Source organism: Palaemon carinicauda, chromosome 18 (assembly GCF_036898095.1).
Source record: "Palaemon carinicauda isolate YSFRI2023 chromosome 18, ASM3689809v2, whole genome shotgun sequence".
NCBI classification, from domain to species: domain Eukaryota; kingdom Metazoa; phylum Arthropoda; class Malacostraca; order Decapoda; family Palaemonidae; genus Palaemon; species Palaemon carinicauda.
This window is the reverse complement of record NC_090742.1, coordinates 123,311,529-123,329,028: the sequence shown is the minus strand read 5'-3', so window position 1 is coordinate 123,329,028 and position 17,500 is coordinate 123,311,529. Positions and strand designations below refer to the sequence as shown.

The following is a 17,500-nucleotide window of genomic DNA, read 5'->3' as shown; positions in this document are numbered from 1 at the left end:
ACCCTGTGCGGAATGGCCTTAACTTCCTTCAGAGACTCGCTGAAACTGACGCTGGGGCTCACGGGCTCTAGATTGTCTTTAAGAAGGGCCTGCTCTATGCACCTCCCTTCTTGGTCTTGTTTCAGAGACAGTTGGTTCTCTATTCCATCTTTGAAGAACGAACTGAACATCTGAATTCCAGTATCTTCAACTATAGCTGACGATAATTGTGGACATCGTAAACTACATATATAATTAGGAATATTATTGAGTCAGAATACGGACATGAAACACTGATTTCATTGTATTTTCTACAGTGGAATCTGAATTTTCGAGAAACATATGTGCTGTACGCTGATTTCCTTGTAGTGCTATAACGAAAATAGTATGGGTCAAGCTGTGATATTGTCCAAGAAAATATTTTGGTATAAGTTAAAAAAAATATATTATGATTAAGACATCAATACTCAAACACCTCTATGTGATCTCTCAAATTAACTAGATTCATTATTACTTATTCTTGGGATTGAGGGAGTTCAATGCGATTTACTTACAGCCAGATGCGAACAATGTTTTTATAGATCTTCATTAAAGTAGAACCAATCAGGAAATCGAACATAATTCCATCCTCTCCTGCAAAAGGTACAGGGAAAACACTGAGATAACTAAATACAAAAGGCAGACACAAACAAAGAATGTCATTTCATTTCTCCTATACACATTTATATTATTCAATTAACTGACGTTGTCTAAGTAGGTAATATAAATGATCGACAAGTTGTATATGTGTTTTGGCAAAACTAAATGGTGAAATCAACATCTCAAGTGATAATCTTACCGATCTCCTCTGACTTCGGTATAGACTGACAAACTTCTGTAGTCATCGGCTCAACGGCTTCCAGCATTTCTTTCACAATGACTGGATAAGAGGCCTTCAAGCAGCAAATGTCAAATTCTCTGCAACAGAAGCATAGATAATGACAGTATTAGGATAAGAGGAAATATAATATAAGTAAAAAGAATAAAGTGAATAATCACTAAACTCAAATGGCCAAAAGCTTTGGTATAGATGAAAAGATATAATAAACAAAGGATGACGTGTAAGGTTCTTAAACATGATTCACAATTAGAAAACGAGAAAAGAAAAACTAGCATACATTTTGTAATTCACTTAATAAAAAAAAAAATCTTTCACAATGTATTTTTTTTTTCTGAAATGAGAACAAAAAGAAGGAAAACTCCTCTGCGGGTTGTAACAGAATAAGAAAACAATGTAAAATTTATAAAAAGGTGAAAACGAAAGAAAAGGTGAAAAAAAAGGTGAAAAAGCAAAAACAAAAATGAAAAAGAGAAAAGGTGAAAAAGGGGCGAAAAGAGAAAAGGTGAACAGAAAAAGGTGAAAAACTAGATTGTGAAAAAAAGAATGCAAAGGAAAAAAATGCCGAAAAAACTTACTCAATAAAAACGTTATCATAAAATTCATTCAAGTTTTGCAGTAGATTAAAAACTTTCTGAGTAAGCACAAGCGTCGACTGCAGCTGTTCACTTTTGCTCTCCGAATGCTGAGTCAATTTATCCTGTATCTTGTTCCACTTGCAAAAAATGGATGGCCATTATAATGGAATGTGTCTAATAGAGAATTGCTAGTTATTGGTAACACCCCTGGACGTGTTTAGCTGGTAATTAAACGAATGATTTATTCGATTTTATCGTGAATGGTTTTTTGAAAGAAATTTTTCCTTTTGAAAACCTTTCATACGAATTTATCACACAGAATTACGAAAGGGGTTTGTCCCATTATTATGTTCCTCTTTACGTGATATATGAACTTTGCCTTCTTTAAGAAACTAAAGCAAGAATTTTAAGAAATGATTGCACTAAATTTTCCTCGAAAAATTTAGAAAATTTAAATAATTGTATTATAATTTTCAAATGGATTGGAAGAAGCTAGTGTCTAACCAGAGCCAGGGAACGTACCACTGCTTGGAGAAGGCTTGCAGAGCCACCTTGATCACACTCTTCAGGCTAAAGTTCTTATCTTCCGAGAGTAAGCTTCTGATCTGTGGATGAGTCTGTATGCTTTTCATTGTCTTGTAAGAGGAGTAAAAGCAATTTACAACGAAGTTTTGAAGTTATTTACACATAACAAAATAAACCAAAGTTAATTTTCTGTTTTGGTATTTCCCTGTCAGTCTAGCTAAGCCAATTTCCATCCCCCAAAAATAACATGAATAAATGTACCAGACAAAATTAGCTGACCCTGTTATGAAAAATCAGTAAGGGAATGCGTAGATGTATCATGGATATAAAAAAATACCAGCAGTATATCTATTGTTGCAAAGACAAATAACTTAGTTGAATATAGCCTTGAGTATAGAAAAAAAAGAAAAAAAAAACGTTCCTTGACAGTAGCTTAAAGTGTAGAAAAAAATCATATTTTTTTATAGATCATACCTGAAATCTTAACTAAAAGTACAAAATGTATGCAAGTAAAACAAACAAACAAAAAAAAAAAAAACTGGCACAAAAATATTTTTTTAAATGATATCTAAAGTTTTATCTATTACCTCAGAATGCATACAAGTTTTGTAAAAAGAGAACAAAATCTGTAAATTTGTTCAACAAACTCACTGTAATATGAAAGACAACGGCAATTTTGATTGTTCCGGGTGACCTGGAGAGAAGCAATCCTCCAGATACTTAACACACGCGATGCATCTGTCAATAACATCAGAAACTGATTGACTTAGTCGCTGCTGCTCTCCCTCCGAATACGCCCCGACCACTAGCGAAGCCTTAATGCTATTAAACTGTGTGAGCAACAGTTGCCAGTCTAATGGAGAGTGGAGAATCGTAAAATTGTTCCACAACGACAGGCACTGACTGGCTGGACTCGCATTGAAGACGAGGGCAAATTGGCGCAGCGCTGCTCTGGCGCTTGTTCCCAAGACAAGGTCTTTCTTAAAATCACTGCAGGGGCCGATCTGCAAAGAAATGGGGTTTGTTAATGGGCTAATTACCATTTACAGTATGAGGTAGTATTGCAAACAGAAGATGGAAGGTTCTAATACTGCTAACCATGTTTATTTGACAATTAACGAATATATGCGGTGTGAAAAGCTGAATGCCTGCTTGGAATGTACGATACAATGAATTACGAAAGGTCAGTGCAGAGTACGGTTCCCCTGCAGTATAGGACCAGAGAAGTAGCCCTTAAAGTAACATAAATAACCTGGAAGAGAAATAAGTTTAGTTATTTCGCCCTGAAACTATTGTTGCTAGATTGGATTTTTTCTTTATTCTTATGATACAGAATTTTGTGAAATAAATTATTTTAGAATTAACATTATTAACTCCACACCATTGCCCTATGTAATGATATTATTTCGTCACTACAATTACAATATTTAATTTTTTTCTTTATTATGATATTTTGTGAAATATACCTGCTTCAAATTAACATTATTAACTTCACACCATTGACCAATGTAATATAATTCGTTAACATGCAACAGCTTAACTTCCTTTTCTCAGCTCTTCTTTTTCAGTTAGTTTCTGAAATATTCATTTCATCAAATACATTATGCCTGGTCTCTATTCTCATTTTCCATGGGTTATCTTTTCTAAATTATACGTACTTTCTTTCTATAAAGGCTTGTTCCATAAATGCTAAATATTATAAAATTATCATCATAGTTTAAAAAGTACTCCGAGTGTTAGAAAGATATTGAAAAAAAAATAATTTAAATAGATTATCACATTATATTCTCCAAAAACCATGGATTGAGAAAAGCCTTCCAATTCAAAGCACTGGAAACGGAAACTGTAACCAGGTATTGTAGATATTACATTTATTTTTCTTCGGTCTTTATGTTCACTTGTTTCCTCCATGCATTCTAAATATTACTGTCACTAATTTACATATATATATATATATATATATATATATATATATATATATATATATATATATATATATTAGTGTGCTACTTTTATAAGCACACATTGAGTATGTGTTGTTTAAGATGTTAAGTCTTGAAAATGAAGTTCATCTTAGTAACTTTGAAAAGTATTTATTCTCTAAAAACAACAGTGTTAAACATCTCCATCACAGGAGTGGAGCTGGTTTGGTCGGATGACCAATTCAGGTGAAGTATAGATATGAACTGCCTAAATTATCGATATCACAGATATCGTATGCTTAAACACAATATGGAAACTTTTACATTCTCTCTCGGAAGACACCTGCATCCGGTGACGACACAATCTTTCACACACTATGCATTGGTGTTGACGTTTCAGAAAAATGTTACATTGCCGAGGCTGCAAAGTACATCATGTTTATGATTTTATATGACTACAGCAAATCTCACGCTAGCATCTTCAACCACAATGACATATTACGTCATGTGTTTTAAACATGTAATAACTAATTATTTCATTTATTATCATTAGCTCGGCCAGCTATCTCAATTTTTTCAAAAAAAAATTTAACAACAAGACAAAACATGTTTACTAGGTGTGACTAGACATATGTATTATTCTTTGTTTAACTTTAGCCATAAGCAAATGAGGACGAATGTCCAAATAGGCACATCAAAAATAAAAACAATAATGCATATGAAAAGATATTACCAAAGCAAAGAAAAAAAAATGCATGATAAATACAGATCATATATGTGGTACATTGCTAGCAAATGATTATATGGTACCAAAAAAAATACTGATATACATATGATTCGGTAACTTGTTAAAGAATAATTGTTACCTTTGTCAGAAACATAGATTAACACAATACGGTAACTAATAAAAATATTTGTTACCTTGGTAAAGATTCAATTTTTGTGCACAAACACGAATTCCTGGTACGTACATGTACCACGGTTTCGTACACACACACACACACACACACACACACACATATATATATATATATATATATATATATATATATATATATATATATATATATATATATATATATATATATATATATATATATATATATATATATATATATATATATATATATAGGGCTGATATATTTTATTAGATACCCATAGATTCTGTTATTTTCATTTTTTTTCTCTCTTTTCTTTTAACATTCCGGCTTATATATTTTATTAGATGCCGAGAGAAAAAATTATTTATATCTTTTTTAAATGTTTTTTTAAAATGTATTTTTAACAATGCAATGTAGATAATTTCTTCAATTACATATTACTAGCGTACTAACAGCTTTTCGTACAAACACACTTTCCAGAGCAATTTACTCCTTTAGCGAATGAGGTGGCCACTTCAAACGGCTTTAAACTGAATTAAATAAGGAGTTTTGTCTGGACATGGCGAAACGTTCTGTTTTGGCTTCCAACTGTACCATAATCTACGCCAAACAAGGATGTTCACGGCGAGAAATATCATCACCGTAATGCTTAATCCTGCTAGTAGTATGGGGTGAAGAATTTCCTTATAAGTCGGTGACAGGTGGTCCATCTCGGTCAATTTCATCAACCGCTTGGCAACCTGTGTATTGTACGGGAGAGGTAGTGCTGGCATTGTAGTCCGGTCACCATGGAATTAGGGGAAGTCCCGATACAACCATCTGCTGCAAAAAAGATGTGGGCGAATGACGTGGATCCGTCAGGGCATGATACATTGAAGCCGTCCTTGTCGTATCGTATCCACGAGCCATTGTTCATCTGCAATTGAACTCATTATTGTCAAAGGGATAAAGCTTATCCAGACAATTTTCACTTGTATGGGAGAGAGCACCGTCTAGCACTATACCTAACTCGCATGAATCCATTAAGTTTTTATGGAATTCAAATGAGTCAGCTGTACATATTTTTTTATCCATTGCGTCTGAACAGTGAGTTAATTGATTTAAGTCTTTAATGACCGTATATGTTTCTTTGTCTGGGGAAATCAATACGTTTCCTGTCAAACTGGATATTACTGGATTGGAGTGATTCGTCATGAAAGTCGGAAATGGTGATATCCTGTAAGATTGCCAGGCATCAGAAGAATCAAAGGGAATTGTAATCCTAATCTTGTTATTATCAACTCTTACTTTAATTAGGCTGTAATAAAATTCTAACCTACGTTCGCCTAACAAAGGAACATAGCCTAGTTTATCCCTCCCGTTCTCCAGAATTAACTTTAAGTAACTTATAGGCAACAAATGGGGCGACAGTACACCTTTAGTTGCTAACGTGATAGCTTCTACATAATCCTTGGATTTCTCAATGAAATGTGTGATCTATCTTTGAATCATAATACGTTAATATTGCCAACAAATCCTGTACTTCCATAATCTGAATGATATTATTTGAATGTTCATTTACTAAATCCATAATTTGATTGATCGAAGCTAACTGATTCCTTAGTTCTGACATAATCAATTCATCTTCATGAGTCAAGAACTCAATTTTCTTATTTTGATTACTAATCTTCAGACGATTGGAAATTCCTAAACCTAAACTTGCAATAGACCCAAAGATGTTTAATGCAGCAGAAATAAACGGATTTCGTCTTTCTTTATGTTCGTGTCCTACAGTCCACATCAAAAGGTCATAAGCCAAAGATCCTGTCTCGTAAGTCTTATTTTTCAAGTCATAAGATAGCATCTCTGCAACTTTTAATGTCGATCCAAGCAAGCTCTCTGTAGTCAAATGAAAATGTCTTCTATGCAATGAGACAGAAAACCTTGAAATGGCGGTTTTTAAGCTAGTGACATCATTCTCTGGAAGAAAAATTGCTTGCATATTTACTTCTACAACTACGTTGTTCGATGTAACAAAAACGTCTTCTTGTCTTTCAACTATAGTGCCATATTGAAAATCTATACTTTTAGTTTTAGAGCTCATCCCATACAAGAAAAATGTCTGAGCGAACAATATCACTCCCAACAACAAAAAATTCATCTTGGAAACCTGTAACGAGAAAAATATATGTAATTACTCCTGTATTAAAAAGAAAACTTTTAATCACATAAAACAAAAAAAATTTCCCTCACTTCTTTCCCTCTCTTTTTCTTTTTTTTTTTTTATTTCTTATGTGAGCCAATGGTACTATTCTCTCATCCGTGGGTTGGGATACGTTTTGAACTCTAAACTTATTGGCCGTTAATGTTTCCAAAATGTTAAATGGGCCTTCAAACTTAGGTGTTAGTTTATAATTGAGTCCTTTACGCACATTGATTTGTATATACACGTTATCACCCACGGTATATGTTTTAGTTGGCTTCGCTATTTTATCATGATTCCTTTTCATTATGATTTGTGATACTTCTAAATTCTTTCGAAGGATATCATATCGACTTATACTTGCATTTATACATTCTTTTAAAGGATTTGATAGATTAGTTGTAGGCGTTAATACATGGAAAGGCGTTCTAACTGGGGTACCATACAATGCTTCATGCGGTGACATTTTAATTGATATATGATATGAATGATTCAGAGTACTCAGTGCCGCCGGTATTGCAATATCCCAGTTGGGGTCTGATCCCCCTAGTGTTACTCTTAATATATTAAAAAAAATTCTATTTGCTCTTTCCACTAGCCCATTCGACTCAGTTTTAGTTTTAAGAGCTATTAGTTCTGTATATCGAGTTAAAGCATCTATAATTACTAAGAGGTGCTTATTTCCTCTGTCTGACTCGTAAAATCCTGTTAACAAATCTAAATGTATTCTTTCAAAGGGTTGATTGGGCATGGGATAAGCCCCTAGGCTGATAGGTGTTTTTGTATGCCCTTTGTTTTCCTGACATGTGCGACAATTAGCTATGTGTCTTTTTATATCTGTAAGCATCGTATGCCAATAAAACAATGATTTGGCTTTCTGTGACATTAATGAGAACCCCGGGTGTCCATGTAATGGATTTGAAAGCAACCAATTCAGGACAGTGGAAATAAGTGAGATTGGTACTACTACCTGGTCGTTAGTTACATGTGGTGTATTGCGGGTTTTCCTTGTCACAGTCCTACACAGAATATTATCTTTGATTATATAATTCTGCTGCCTATACTTTATATATCCCTTTTCCTTATGATTGCCTTTCAAAGCATTTATAATTGTTTCTATTTTCTGATCTTTTCTTTGCTCAGTCTGTAATAATTCAGCGCTCCAGCCTAAATCTTCTTGTTCAGATATCGTTTTAACAATAAACATGGATGTTGATATATCTATTAATTCAGCTAAAGGCTCCGTACAAGATGACACGGGGTTGTGTAATAATGCATCCGCAATGATATTTGCTTTCCCAGGTAAATACTCGATTCTTGCGCCAAAATCTTGAATGATCAAATGCCACCGAGTTCGTATAGGGCTGTGGTTGAAGCCTTTAAAGAACTCGGTTAGTGGTTTATGGTCAGTAAGAACCTTAACGGGATAACCGTAAATTATGAACTTAAAATGCACTAGTGAATTAACAATAGCTAGCCCTTCCTTCTCTATTACTGCATACTTACTTTCGGAAGTTCTCAATTTTCGAGAATAAAAAGCTATCGGGAAAAATTGTTTATCATATTGCTGAAGCAATATCCCTCCTACTCCTAAGTCTGAGGCGTCTGTTGCAATGAAGAATTCCTTACCGAAGTCAGGAAATTTTAAGATAGGAGAACTACACAGATCATCTTTCAAGGTATTAAACGCCTGTTGATGATGCTCAGACCATATGAAATCTACGCCCTTCTTCGTAAGATCACTTAAAGGAGCGGCTATTATTGAATAGTACGTATAAAACGCCTGTAATATCCACTACAACCCAGAAATTGCTGTATTCCCTTGACATTAGTAGGTATGGGAAAATTACGTATAGCCGACACCTTATCATGGGCTACTTTAAGACCTTGGCTAGACACCATGAAACCCAAATATATCAATTCTGTTTTGAAAAACTCACACTTACTAATCTTTACCCATAAGTTATGTTGTCTTAATCTCTGTAGTACTAGTTCTAACTTACGTAGATGTTCTTCTAAGGTGTTGGAAAAGATTACAAGATCATCCATATAGGCATGCAATATATCCCCTAACAAGTCTCCAAACACTATGTTAATCATTCTTGTAAATGTTATAGGAGCACAACGTAAACCAAAAGGCATCCGTAAAAATTCATAATGTCCCCTGGCTGTGCTGAAGGCTGTTTATGGGATACTATCCTCTGCTAATGATATCTGGTGAAAGCCTTTAAGTAAGTCCAAACTGGTAAAATATTTATTCTGACCTAACAAAGACAAAATATCGTCAGTACATGGCACTGGGAATCGATCAGGGATCGTCTCCTCGTTTAGACGACCGAAGTCGACGCAGATACGCCATGTTCGATCTTTTTACGGTACAACTATTAAAGGAAAATTATAAGGCCTTTTTGATTTCCTAATGACTCCTTCTTCTAGCATTTTACCTACTTCATCATTTATTTCATTCTGGAATTTCATAGGGAGTCTGTACGAGGGTACATAGATAATTTTCTGCTTGTCCTTTAACCTTATTTGATGCTCGATCACATCTGTTTTTCCTAAGGATCCATCCGTAGTGGAAAAAACATCATGATATTTAGTTAAAAGTCCAAAAATTTTCTGCTGAATTTCTTCGTCTTGAATGTCTTTATTGATTTTATTTTTAATAGATCGCAAAAGGGATTCATCCGCAACTGATTGAGAGTGATTGATTTCAGCAACGGTAAGAATACGATGTTTATAAACTTCTACATCCAAGATATGTTGATTTTTGTGAATTACTAAAGTGTTATTTAAATGATTACAGACTTCAATATTACATTGTTGATGTGAGCCTACTGTATAAATAGCTTGTGTGACGGACAATCCGTTAGTATTCAAAGTGTCGGAAAGGATTAATATTTCAGATCCCGGTAATGTTTTCTTTATTTGCACTGTTAAATTCGAAGGTACGTTTGGCTCGATAGATTGCGTGCAAGATGATATTACGGGGGAACGAGAATTCTGCTGGGTCGCGTATATTATTTCTTTATTAGTGAGGCAAGTTATTGGTTCTTCAACGTACGTTACGGTTACATTTGTTGTCTCCTTTTTATCCAAAACTGATTTTAAGGTATTAGAAGACTTATAGAATTTCCCTTTGATATACACGCCGTGCTTGGCAGGGGCTAAGATAATGTTTTGATTTCCTATAGATGGGTATCCTATAATTACAGCTGGATACATATTAATGTTTTGTACAACAACAAATGTTTCGGCAAATGTGTGTTTACCGACTTTGAATTGAACATGAGTTATGCCTATCACATTTAATTCATTATTCCCTATACCCGAGAGTCTAACTCCGGATTTTTCAATCGGAAAGTTCGAAAACAACAAATGATGTGTCTTCAAATCCAAGATATTACGTGGACTACCAGAGTCAAAAAATAACGTAAAGGATTTGTGTTCTAAATTTACAGCATATAAGGTTGGTCGTAAATCATTTTGGCTTATTATTGTTTGAATTCGTTGCAAATCTACGGGAGCATGCACTGTTTTACTTAATTCGGCCGTGTGTTTCATAGGAAAATCTATTGCCTCACAATTATCTGATAAAACATTAAATTGATTATTCAATACTATTGATGTTGACATGAATGACCTTGACCCAAAATCACTCTCTTCCCCCCTGTGGTATTTGCTTTGCTCTGCACATTCTGAAAATTAGTCTGACCTTGCGAGGTCTGGTTTGACAACCCAGGCTCAGCGATATTCGAAGAAGTGTTTGTTTGCTTTGGACTCTGAACTGCATTGACATTTGGTTGTTTCTTCTTATTGTTAAAATGAGGATTTTTTTTTTTATTTCCATATGGAACTAACTGTGGAATTGACTGTGTATTTCTGGGATTCTGTTGTGTCTTACGCGAGTAACACTGATTGTATGAATGAGTCGAACTATTATGAATTGAGCAGAATTTCGTTCTGCAGTCCGCGCTTAAGTGACCTTGACGTTTGCAATTATAACACGTCATTCCCGCTACTTGACTATTATTAACTACGTTCACTGTTTGTGGCTTTGTTTCATTCTTAGCAAAAACATGAGTTAACACGGGATCGAGATCTGGACACTTAGACATGTGTTTTTTTATCTGTTTATATACATCCAATTCCGTACTTGCAGGCGTTAACTTTTTATCAAAACACTGCACTAAAGCTTCAGGCAACATAAGTGTCATGCAAGTTAAATACATTAATCGTAAAAAATCTTTCACGGAGATGTTATCTCTAGTAACCCAAGTGGAATTACCTAAAATGTCCTGATATTCATTAAGCCTATCAGCTATGAGAGCTGCTCTCTCAATAACATTAAGCCGATTCATAGTGGCTTGATTAAGTGTATTTCTTAACGTTAATACTACATCCAAGGCTTCTTCACCCCCATAGACCGCGCGTAACCTAACTTTGAAATCATCCCAGGTAACTACCTCTTGAAATGAAACACCTCTTAAATACGCACTCGCATCCCCCTTAGAAAAATCTATAAAACTTTTAGCTTCTTGTAATTGTACAAAATGGTCTACAATTTGTTTGGCATTTAAATGGGCATCGACGGATGAAATCCATGACTCCACATTTTGAGGCAAGAACCCATTGACTCGACCCTGAAAAGGAAGGATTGCAGACCTGGCATTTACAAGCGTGACAATTGGGGGAGAATTAGTCTGGCCTACGCCACTAGGTCCAGGGGTGGGGCTCACAGAGGGTGTCATCATGACTGCTGTATTTCTTTTCCTATCTCTTCGATCCCTTGCAATTCTATCAAAATATCTATATGAATACAGACGTCCACTGCGTAAACGCATATGTATAATAAAATTCCCCAAACAATGTTACTAATCCCAAGACATTTCCCGAGAATTTCTGAAAGAAAACCGAACACAAAGATATTAACTGTACATTTCTGAAAGAAAAAGGAATTAGCACAAAGAGAGAAAAAATTCTAGATGAGAATTCGGAGTTGAACACAGTTTCCTTTAATGAAAGGAAAACAGAAGATTAGCAAACCACTTACCCCAGTAATAATCGACTAATGACTCGTGATAACTACACTTCACTGCCCAAACTGGAATGAATTTAAAAAATTGTACTTAGCTTATGTATGGTTCTGTGTGATGTCGTCACATCCACTCTCTCTCTTGATGTTTGTTAGCGATGTATCGTTCGAGTTTCCGTTGAATATAGTGCTTCCTGGATAGGTTTTGTAAGCGTTGAACGTCAGTCATTGAGTTTCCTAGGATGTTGATTGAAGATCCAGTTCATCAGTTTGTATGTATAATATTCATTAAATGTTATAGATTTCGATGGACTATGTTACTTAGTCAAAATTGTAGATTCATTAACGTTGAGTTCCTGAAGATCTTTCTCTGGTTTTTACAGCTTTATTTTGATGTCTTGAAGATCTTCCTCTAATTCTTAGAGTTTATTATTATAATTACTTGAAGATCTTTCTCTGATTCGTAGAGTTTAACCGCTGCCACCATTTATTAGTGTGCTACTTTTATAAGCACACATTGAGTATGTGTTGTTTAAGATGTTAAGTCTTGAAAATGAAGTTCATCTTAGTAACTTTGAAAAGTATTTATTCTCTAAAAACAACAGTGTTAAACATCTCCATCACAGGAGTGGAGCTGGTTTGGTCGGATGACCAATTCATGTGAAGTATAGATATGAACTGCCTAAATTATCGATATCACCGATATCGTATGCTTAAACACAATATGGAAACTTTTACATTCTCTCTCAGAAGACACCTGCATCCGGTGACGACACAATCTTTCACACACTATGCATTGGTGTTGACGTTTCAGAAAAATGTTACATTGCGGAGGCTGCAAAGTACATCCTGTTTATGATTTTATATGACTACATCTTCAACCACAATGACATATTACGTCATGTGTTTTAAACATGTAATAACTAACTATTTCATTTATTACATATATATATATATATATATATATATATATATATATATATATATATATATATATATATATATATATATATATATATATATATATATATATATATATATATATATATATATATATATATGTATATATATATGTACATTTAGGAAGAACTTAAAGGCATCTCTTAACCAGTTGAAACCATTCTTCTTCTTCCTTTTTCCCCCTCACTTGTCTGTAAGCAATTCTAAAAAAATATACATATACCTTCTTCTCGTGAGGAGCCTTCTTCCTCTCGTGATCAAGAAGGCACTTCAGCAGGATCTCGTAGCTTGCAAGGGCGTCGCATTCCACGTCACTCGTACAGGATATATGACCAGAGAGGTGGACTCTCATTGGCGTCTTCGACGTCTCCCCTAAACTGTTCTCCATGTCGTACCAGCCGGTGATACCTTTCGCTAAGCGATCCTGCAAAAGAGAGACCCCATAATCAATGCTGGAGTTAGATTTGGCAGGGTTTGCCCGAGGGTCTAAGTATTGTGTTATGACTGACTTTGGCGTGCTTACTGAAGTATGGAGTTGATGAAGGGGGTTGAGGCCTTAATAATAATAACAACAACAACAACAACAACAATAATAATAATAAAAATAATAATGATAATAATAATAATAATGATGATGATGATGATGATGATGATGATGATGATAATAATAATAATAATAATAATGAAAATAATAATAATAATAATAATAGTAATAATAATAATAGTAATTAAGACTTTTGAGAATGATAGTTGCAGTATTGAAGGATTGTGTGAAGGCTTACCTTGGCATTGCCTTATTGCCTTATTTTTTGTTTGGGTTCCCCCAGGTCCCTCAGTGTGAGGCACCTCGTATATCCACCAGAGAGTTGCTAATGCATCTTCCGGTGTATTTTGTATCTTCCAGTCTTAGATGGTCTAGGATGCATCTTAGGTATTCATCGAGCTTATTCTTAAACACATCTACGCTCACTCCTGATATGTTTCTTAGATGAGCAGGTAGCACATTAAATAGTCGCTGCATTATCGATGCTGGTGCGTAGTGGATTAATGTCCTGTGCGCCTTCCTCAGTTTTCCTAGTATATTTTTTGGCACTATTAATCTACCTCGGCTTGCTCTTTCTGATATTTTTAGCACCATGATGTTTTCAGTAATTCCTTCTATTTGCTTCCATGCTTGTATTATCATGTAGCGTTCTCTTCTCCTTTCTAGACTGTATAGTTTTAAAATTTGCAGTCTTTCCCAGTAGTCAAGGTTCTCAACTTCTTCTATTCTAGCAGTATAGGACCTTTGTACACTCTCTATTTGCGCAATATCCTTTTGGTAGTGTGGGTACCATATCACATTGCAGTACTCGAGTGTACTACGTACATAAGTTTTGTAAAGCATAATCATGTGTTCAGCTTTTCTTGTTTTAAAGTGTCTGGATAACATTCCCATTTTTGCTTTACATTTAGCCAACAGTGTTGTTATTTGGTCGTTGCATAACATATTCCTATTTAACATTACATCAAGGTCTTTAATTGCTTCCTTGTTTGTGATTGTCTCGTTATTAGGTCCCTTGTATGCATATACCATTCCTTCTCTGTTTCCATAATTCATTGATTCGAATTTATCGGAGTTAAATACCATCCTATTTATCTCCGCCCATTCATATATTTTGTTTAGATCTCTTTGTAGTGAGTTCCTATCTTCATCACAAATAATTTCTCTACTTATTCTTGTGTCATCGGCGAAACTTCTCACTACAGAGTTTTCAACATCGCAGTCTATGTCTGAGATCATAATAACAAACAGTAGTGCAGCTAAAACCGTACCTTGTGGCACGCCAGATATTACCTGAGCTTCATCCGATTTCTTGTCATTTGCAGCCACTATCTGTTTTCTGTTTTGCAGGAATTCTTTTACCCATTTTCCTATCTTTCCCACAATATTATGCTTTCTCATTTTTTTCTCTAATATATTGTGGTCTACCTTGTCAAAGGCTTTTGCAAAATCTAGATAGATCACATCTGTGTCTTTTTCACTTATCATATTTTTGTATATGTTTTCATAGTGTGCTATCAGTTGGGTTTGTGTACTTTTTCCAGGCACAAAACCGTGTTGACCTATATTAAACAGATTATTTCTAACCAAATGATCCATTATTTTCTTTTTTATTACCCTCTCATACACTTTCATGATATGTGATGTTAGACTAACAGGTCTATAACTGCTTGCCTCTAGTCTTGATCCACTTTTGAAGATAGGGGGTATATAAGCTAATTTATGTTTTACATATATCTCGCTCATATCTACACTTTGTCTTAGCAGTATTGCGAGCGGCTTCGCGATAGTGTTTGCATGTTTTTTTTAACAAAATCGCTTGAACTCCATCTGGTCCGGCTGCCGATCAATTTTTAATTTCGTTTATAGCCTTGACAATATCTGCTTCATTAATATCTATATCCGTTAGATATTCAACATTTTCTTCTCTCATTTCTGTTTCATTATTCTCATTTAGCAATTCTTGGCGTGAAATCACTCTTATATTTTTCTGCTAATATGTTGCATATTTCCTTTTTTTCATTCGTTAGCCGTCCTTCAATTCTTAGAGGGCCTATTTCTATTCTCCCTTTATTCATCTTTTTTGCATAAGAGTAAAGTACTTTGGGGTTTCTTTTTATATTTTGAAGTGTCCTTCCTTCTAAGTCCCTTTTTTCATTTTCTTTCGACTGTATAATCTTTTTTTCTGCATTTTCTATCTTACATTTTATTTCCATCATTTTCCCCACATTTTTTTCTTTTGCAAGATTTTTCTTCTACTTTCTAATTTTCTGAAATAAGATCCTTTTGTCTCTTGGTATGCACGTTTTTTGTTTATTGTTTTTTTTCGGTATATATTTTTCAACAATTTTCTCCAGTATTTTGTACAGTATGTCCATATTTACCTTTATATTATCACTTACAAATACATTTTTCCATTCTTTATTCAGTTCTTCATTTATTTCTGACCATTTTATATTCTTACTGTAAAAATTATATTTTCCATATCCTTCCCAAAGTTTTTTGCTTTTATTAATTCTGCGATCACTTGCTTTGGAATGGACTATCAATTCTATGACATTGTTGTCTGATATTCCCATGTTATACACTATTATTTCTTTAACATATTTCACCTCATTCACAAATACTAGATCTAGGACATTTTCCTTTCTTGTTGGAATGTGGTTTATTTGTTGCATATTATGTTCTAATAGCATATCTTGAAGCTTTTCAAATTGCCTCTTATCTTCTGCGCTACTATTACTCTCTTTTTTATATGTATACATACAACCACTTTCTTCTATCCGTTCTTTCCAATCCACGAGAGGAAAGTTAAAATCTGCAGATGGTAGTATATTCCAGTCTTTATGGTTTCTACATATATCATCTATTTTTTCTATTATTATGTCAAACTCCTTAGTATTTTGGGGTCTGTAAACTACAATATTCACTAGTTTTTCAAATTCAAATTCTACCACAATCAATTCACATTCTGTGTTGCTGTATTTTTCACAGACTTTTCCTTGATTTATGCCTCTTCCATATATTGCAGTTCCCCCTTGATTCCTATTTTTTCTGTCTGATCTATAAGTTTGGAAACCCTTTATCTGGTCATCACTGCCAGTCTCTTGGGAATACCATGTTTCACTTATATTTAATATATCTATTTTTTCAATTTGGGTTAGTTCTTCTAAGAACTCTAGTTTCCTTTTAGAGTTACTCGTGAAAAACCCTGTGCATTCATCCTTATTATGGTTTGTTTCATCCCCATTATTTAATATTGGTAATAATATGGATTCTCCCATGTTTCCTTCCTGTTCTGATATGATGTTCTTTTCTTCATTTCTCGGAATTCTGACATTAAAAAATCCAACTTTTCTATTATATTTGTTCTTTCGCCTTCATATTTATTTTTGTGTGTATACCTGCAATTATCCCCATATCTGCACCAACCCCTGGCATTATTGATGCATTCTTTGTAGTTGGGCTCTATTTGTGCAGATTTGGGTTGAAAGGCCTCATATCTTGGGGTTTTAGGTGCATAGTGCGGTATATACGCGGCCTGCTTTTTTGTTTCTTTTTTTGTTTCATTTTTGCTTTAATTTTTTCTTTTCAGTTTGCTGAGTTTTCTTACTCTCATTCATAGTTGCAGGATGCATATATCGACATTTTTTGTTGAAACTGCATCCCTTTCCTTCTTTTAGGTTTTTGCATATTTTTGGATGGAGATCTCTGCATTCGTCTCCATATCCGTCTAAATACGCACATTTACCATATATTTCATAATTATGGCATATCTTTGGATGCTCGTAGTAGCATCTTTCGCCAAATCTGCAATTCCCTCTTTTCAGCATATTACAGACTATCTTTCTTTTCTTTTTTTTTCTTGTTCTTGCTGTTCTTGTTTAGTGAATCAGAGAGTTAATGAAGACCATTGAAGCATAATAATAATAATAATAATAATAATGATAATAATAATAATAATAATAATAATAATAATAATAGTAACCTATTAAATATATCAGCTTATACTTGCCG

General features: G+C 34.2%; 1 pseudogene; it reads right to left on the bottom strand.

Annotated features, from left to right (window-relative positions):
- LOC137657537 (uncharacterized) overlaps positions 1-17,500 on the bottom strand; it is a 78,003-nt pseudogene that overhangs the window by 5,561 nt on the left and 54,942 nt on the right.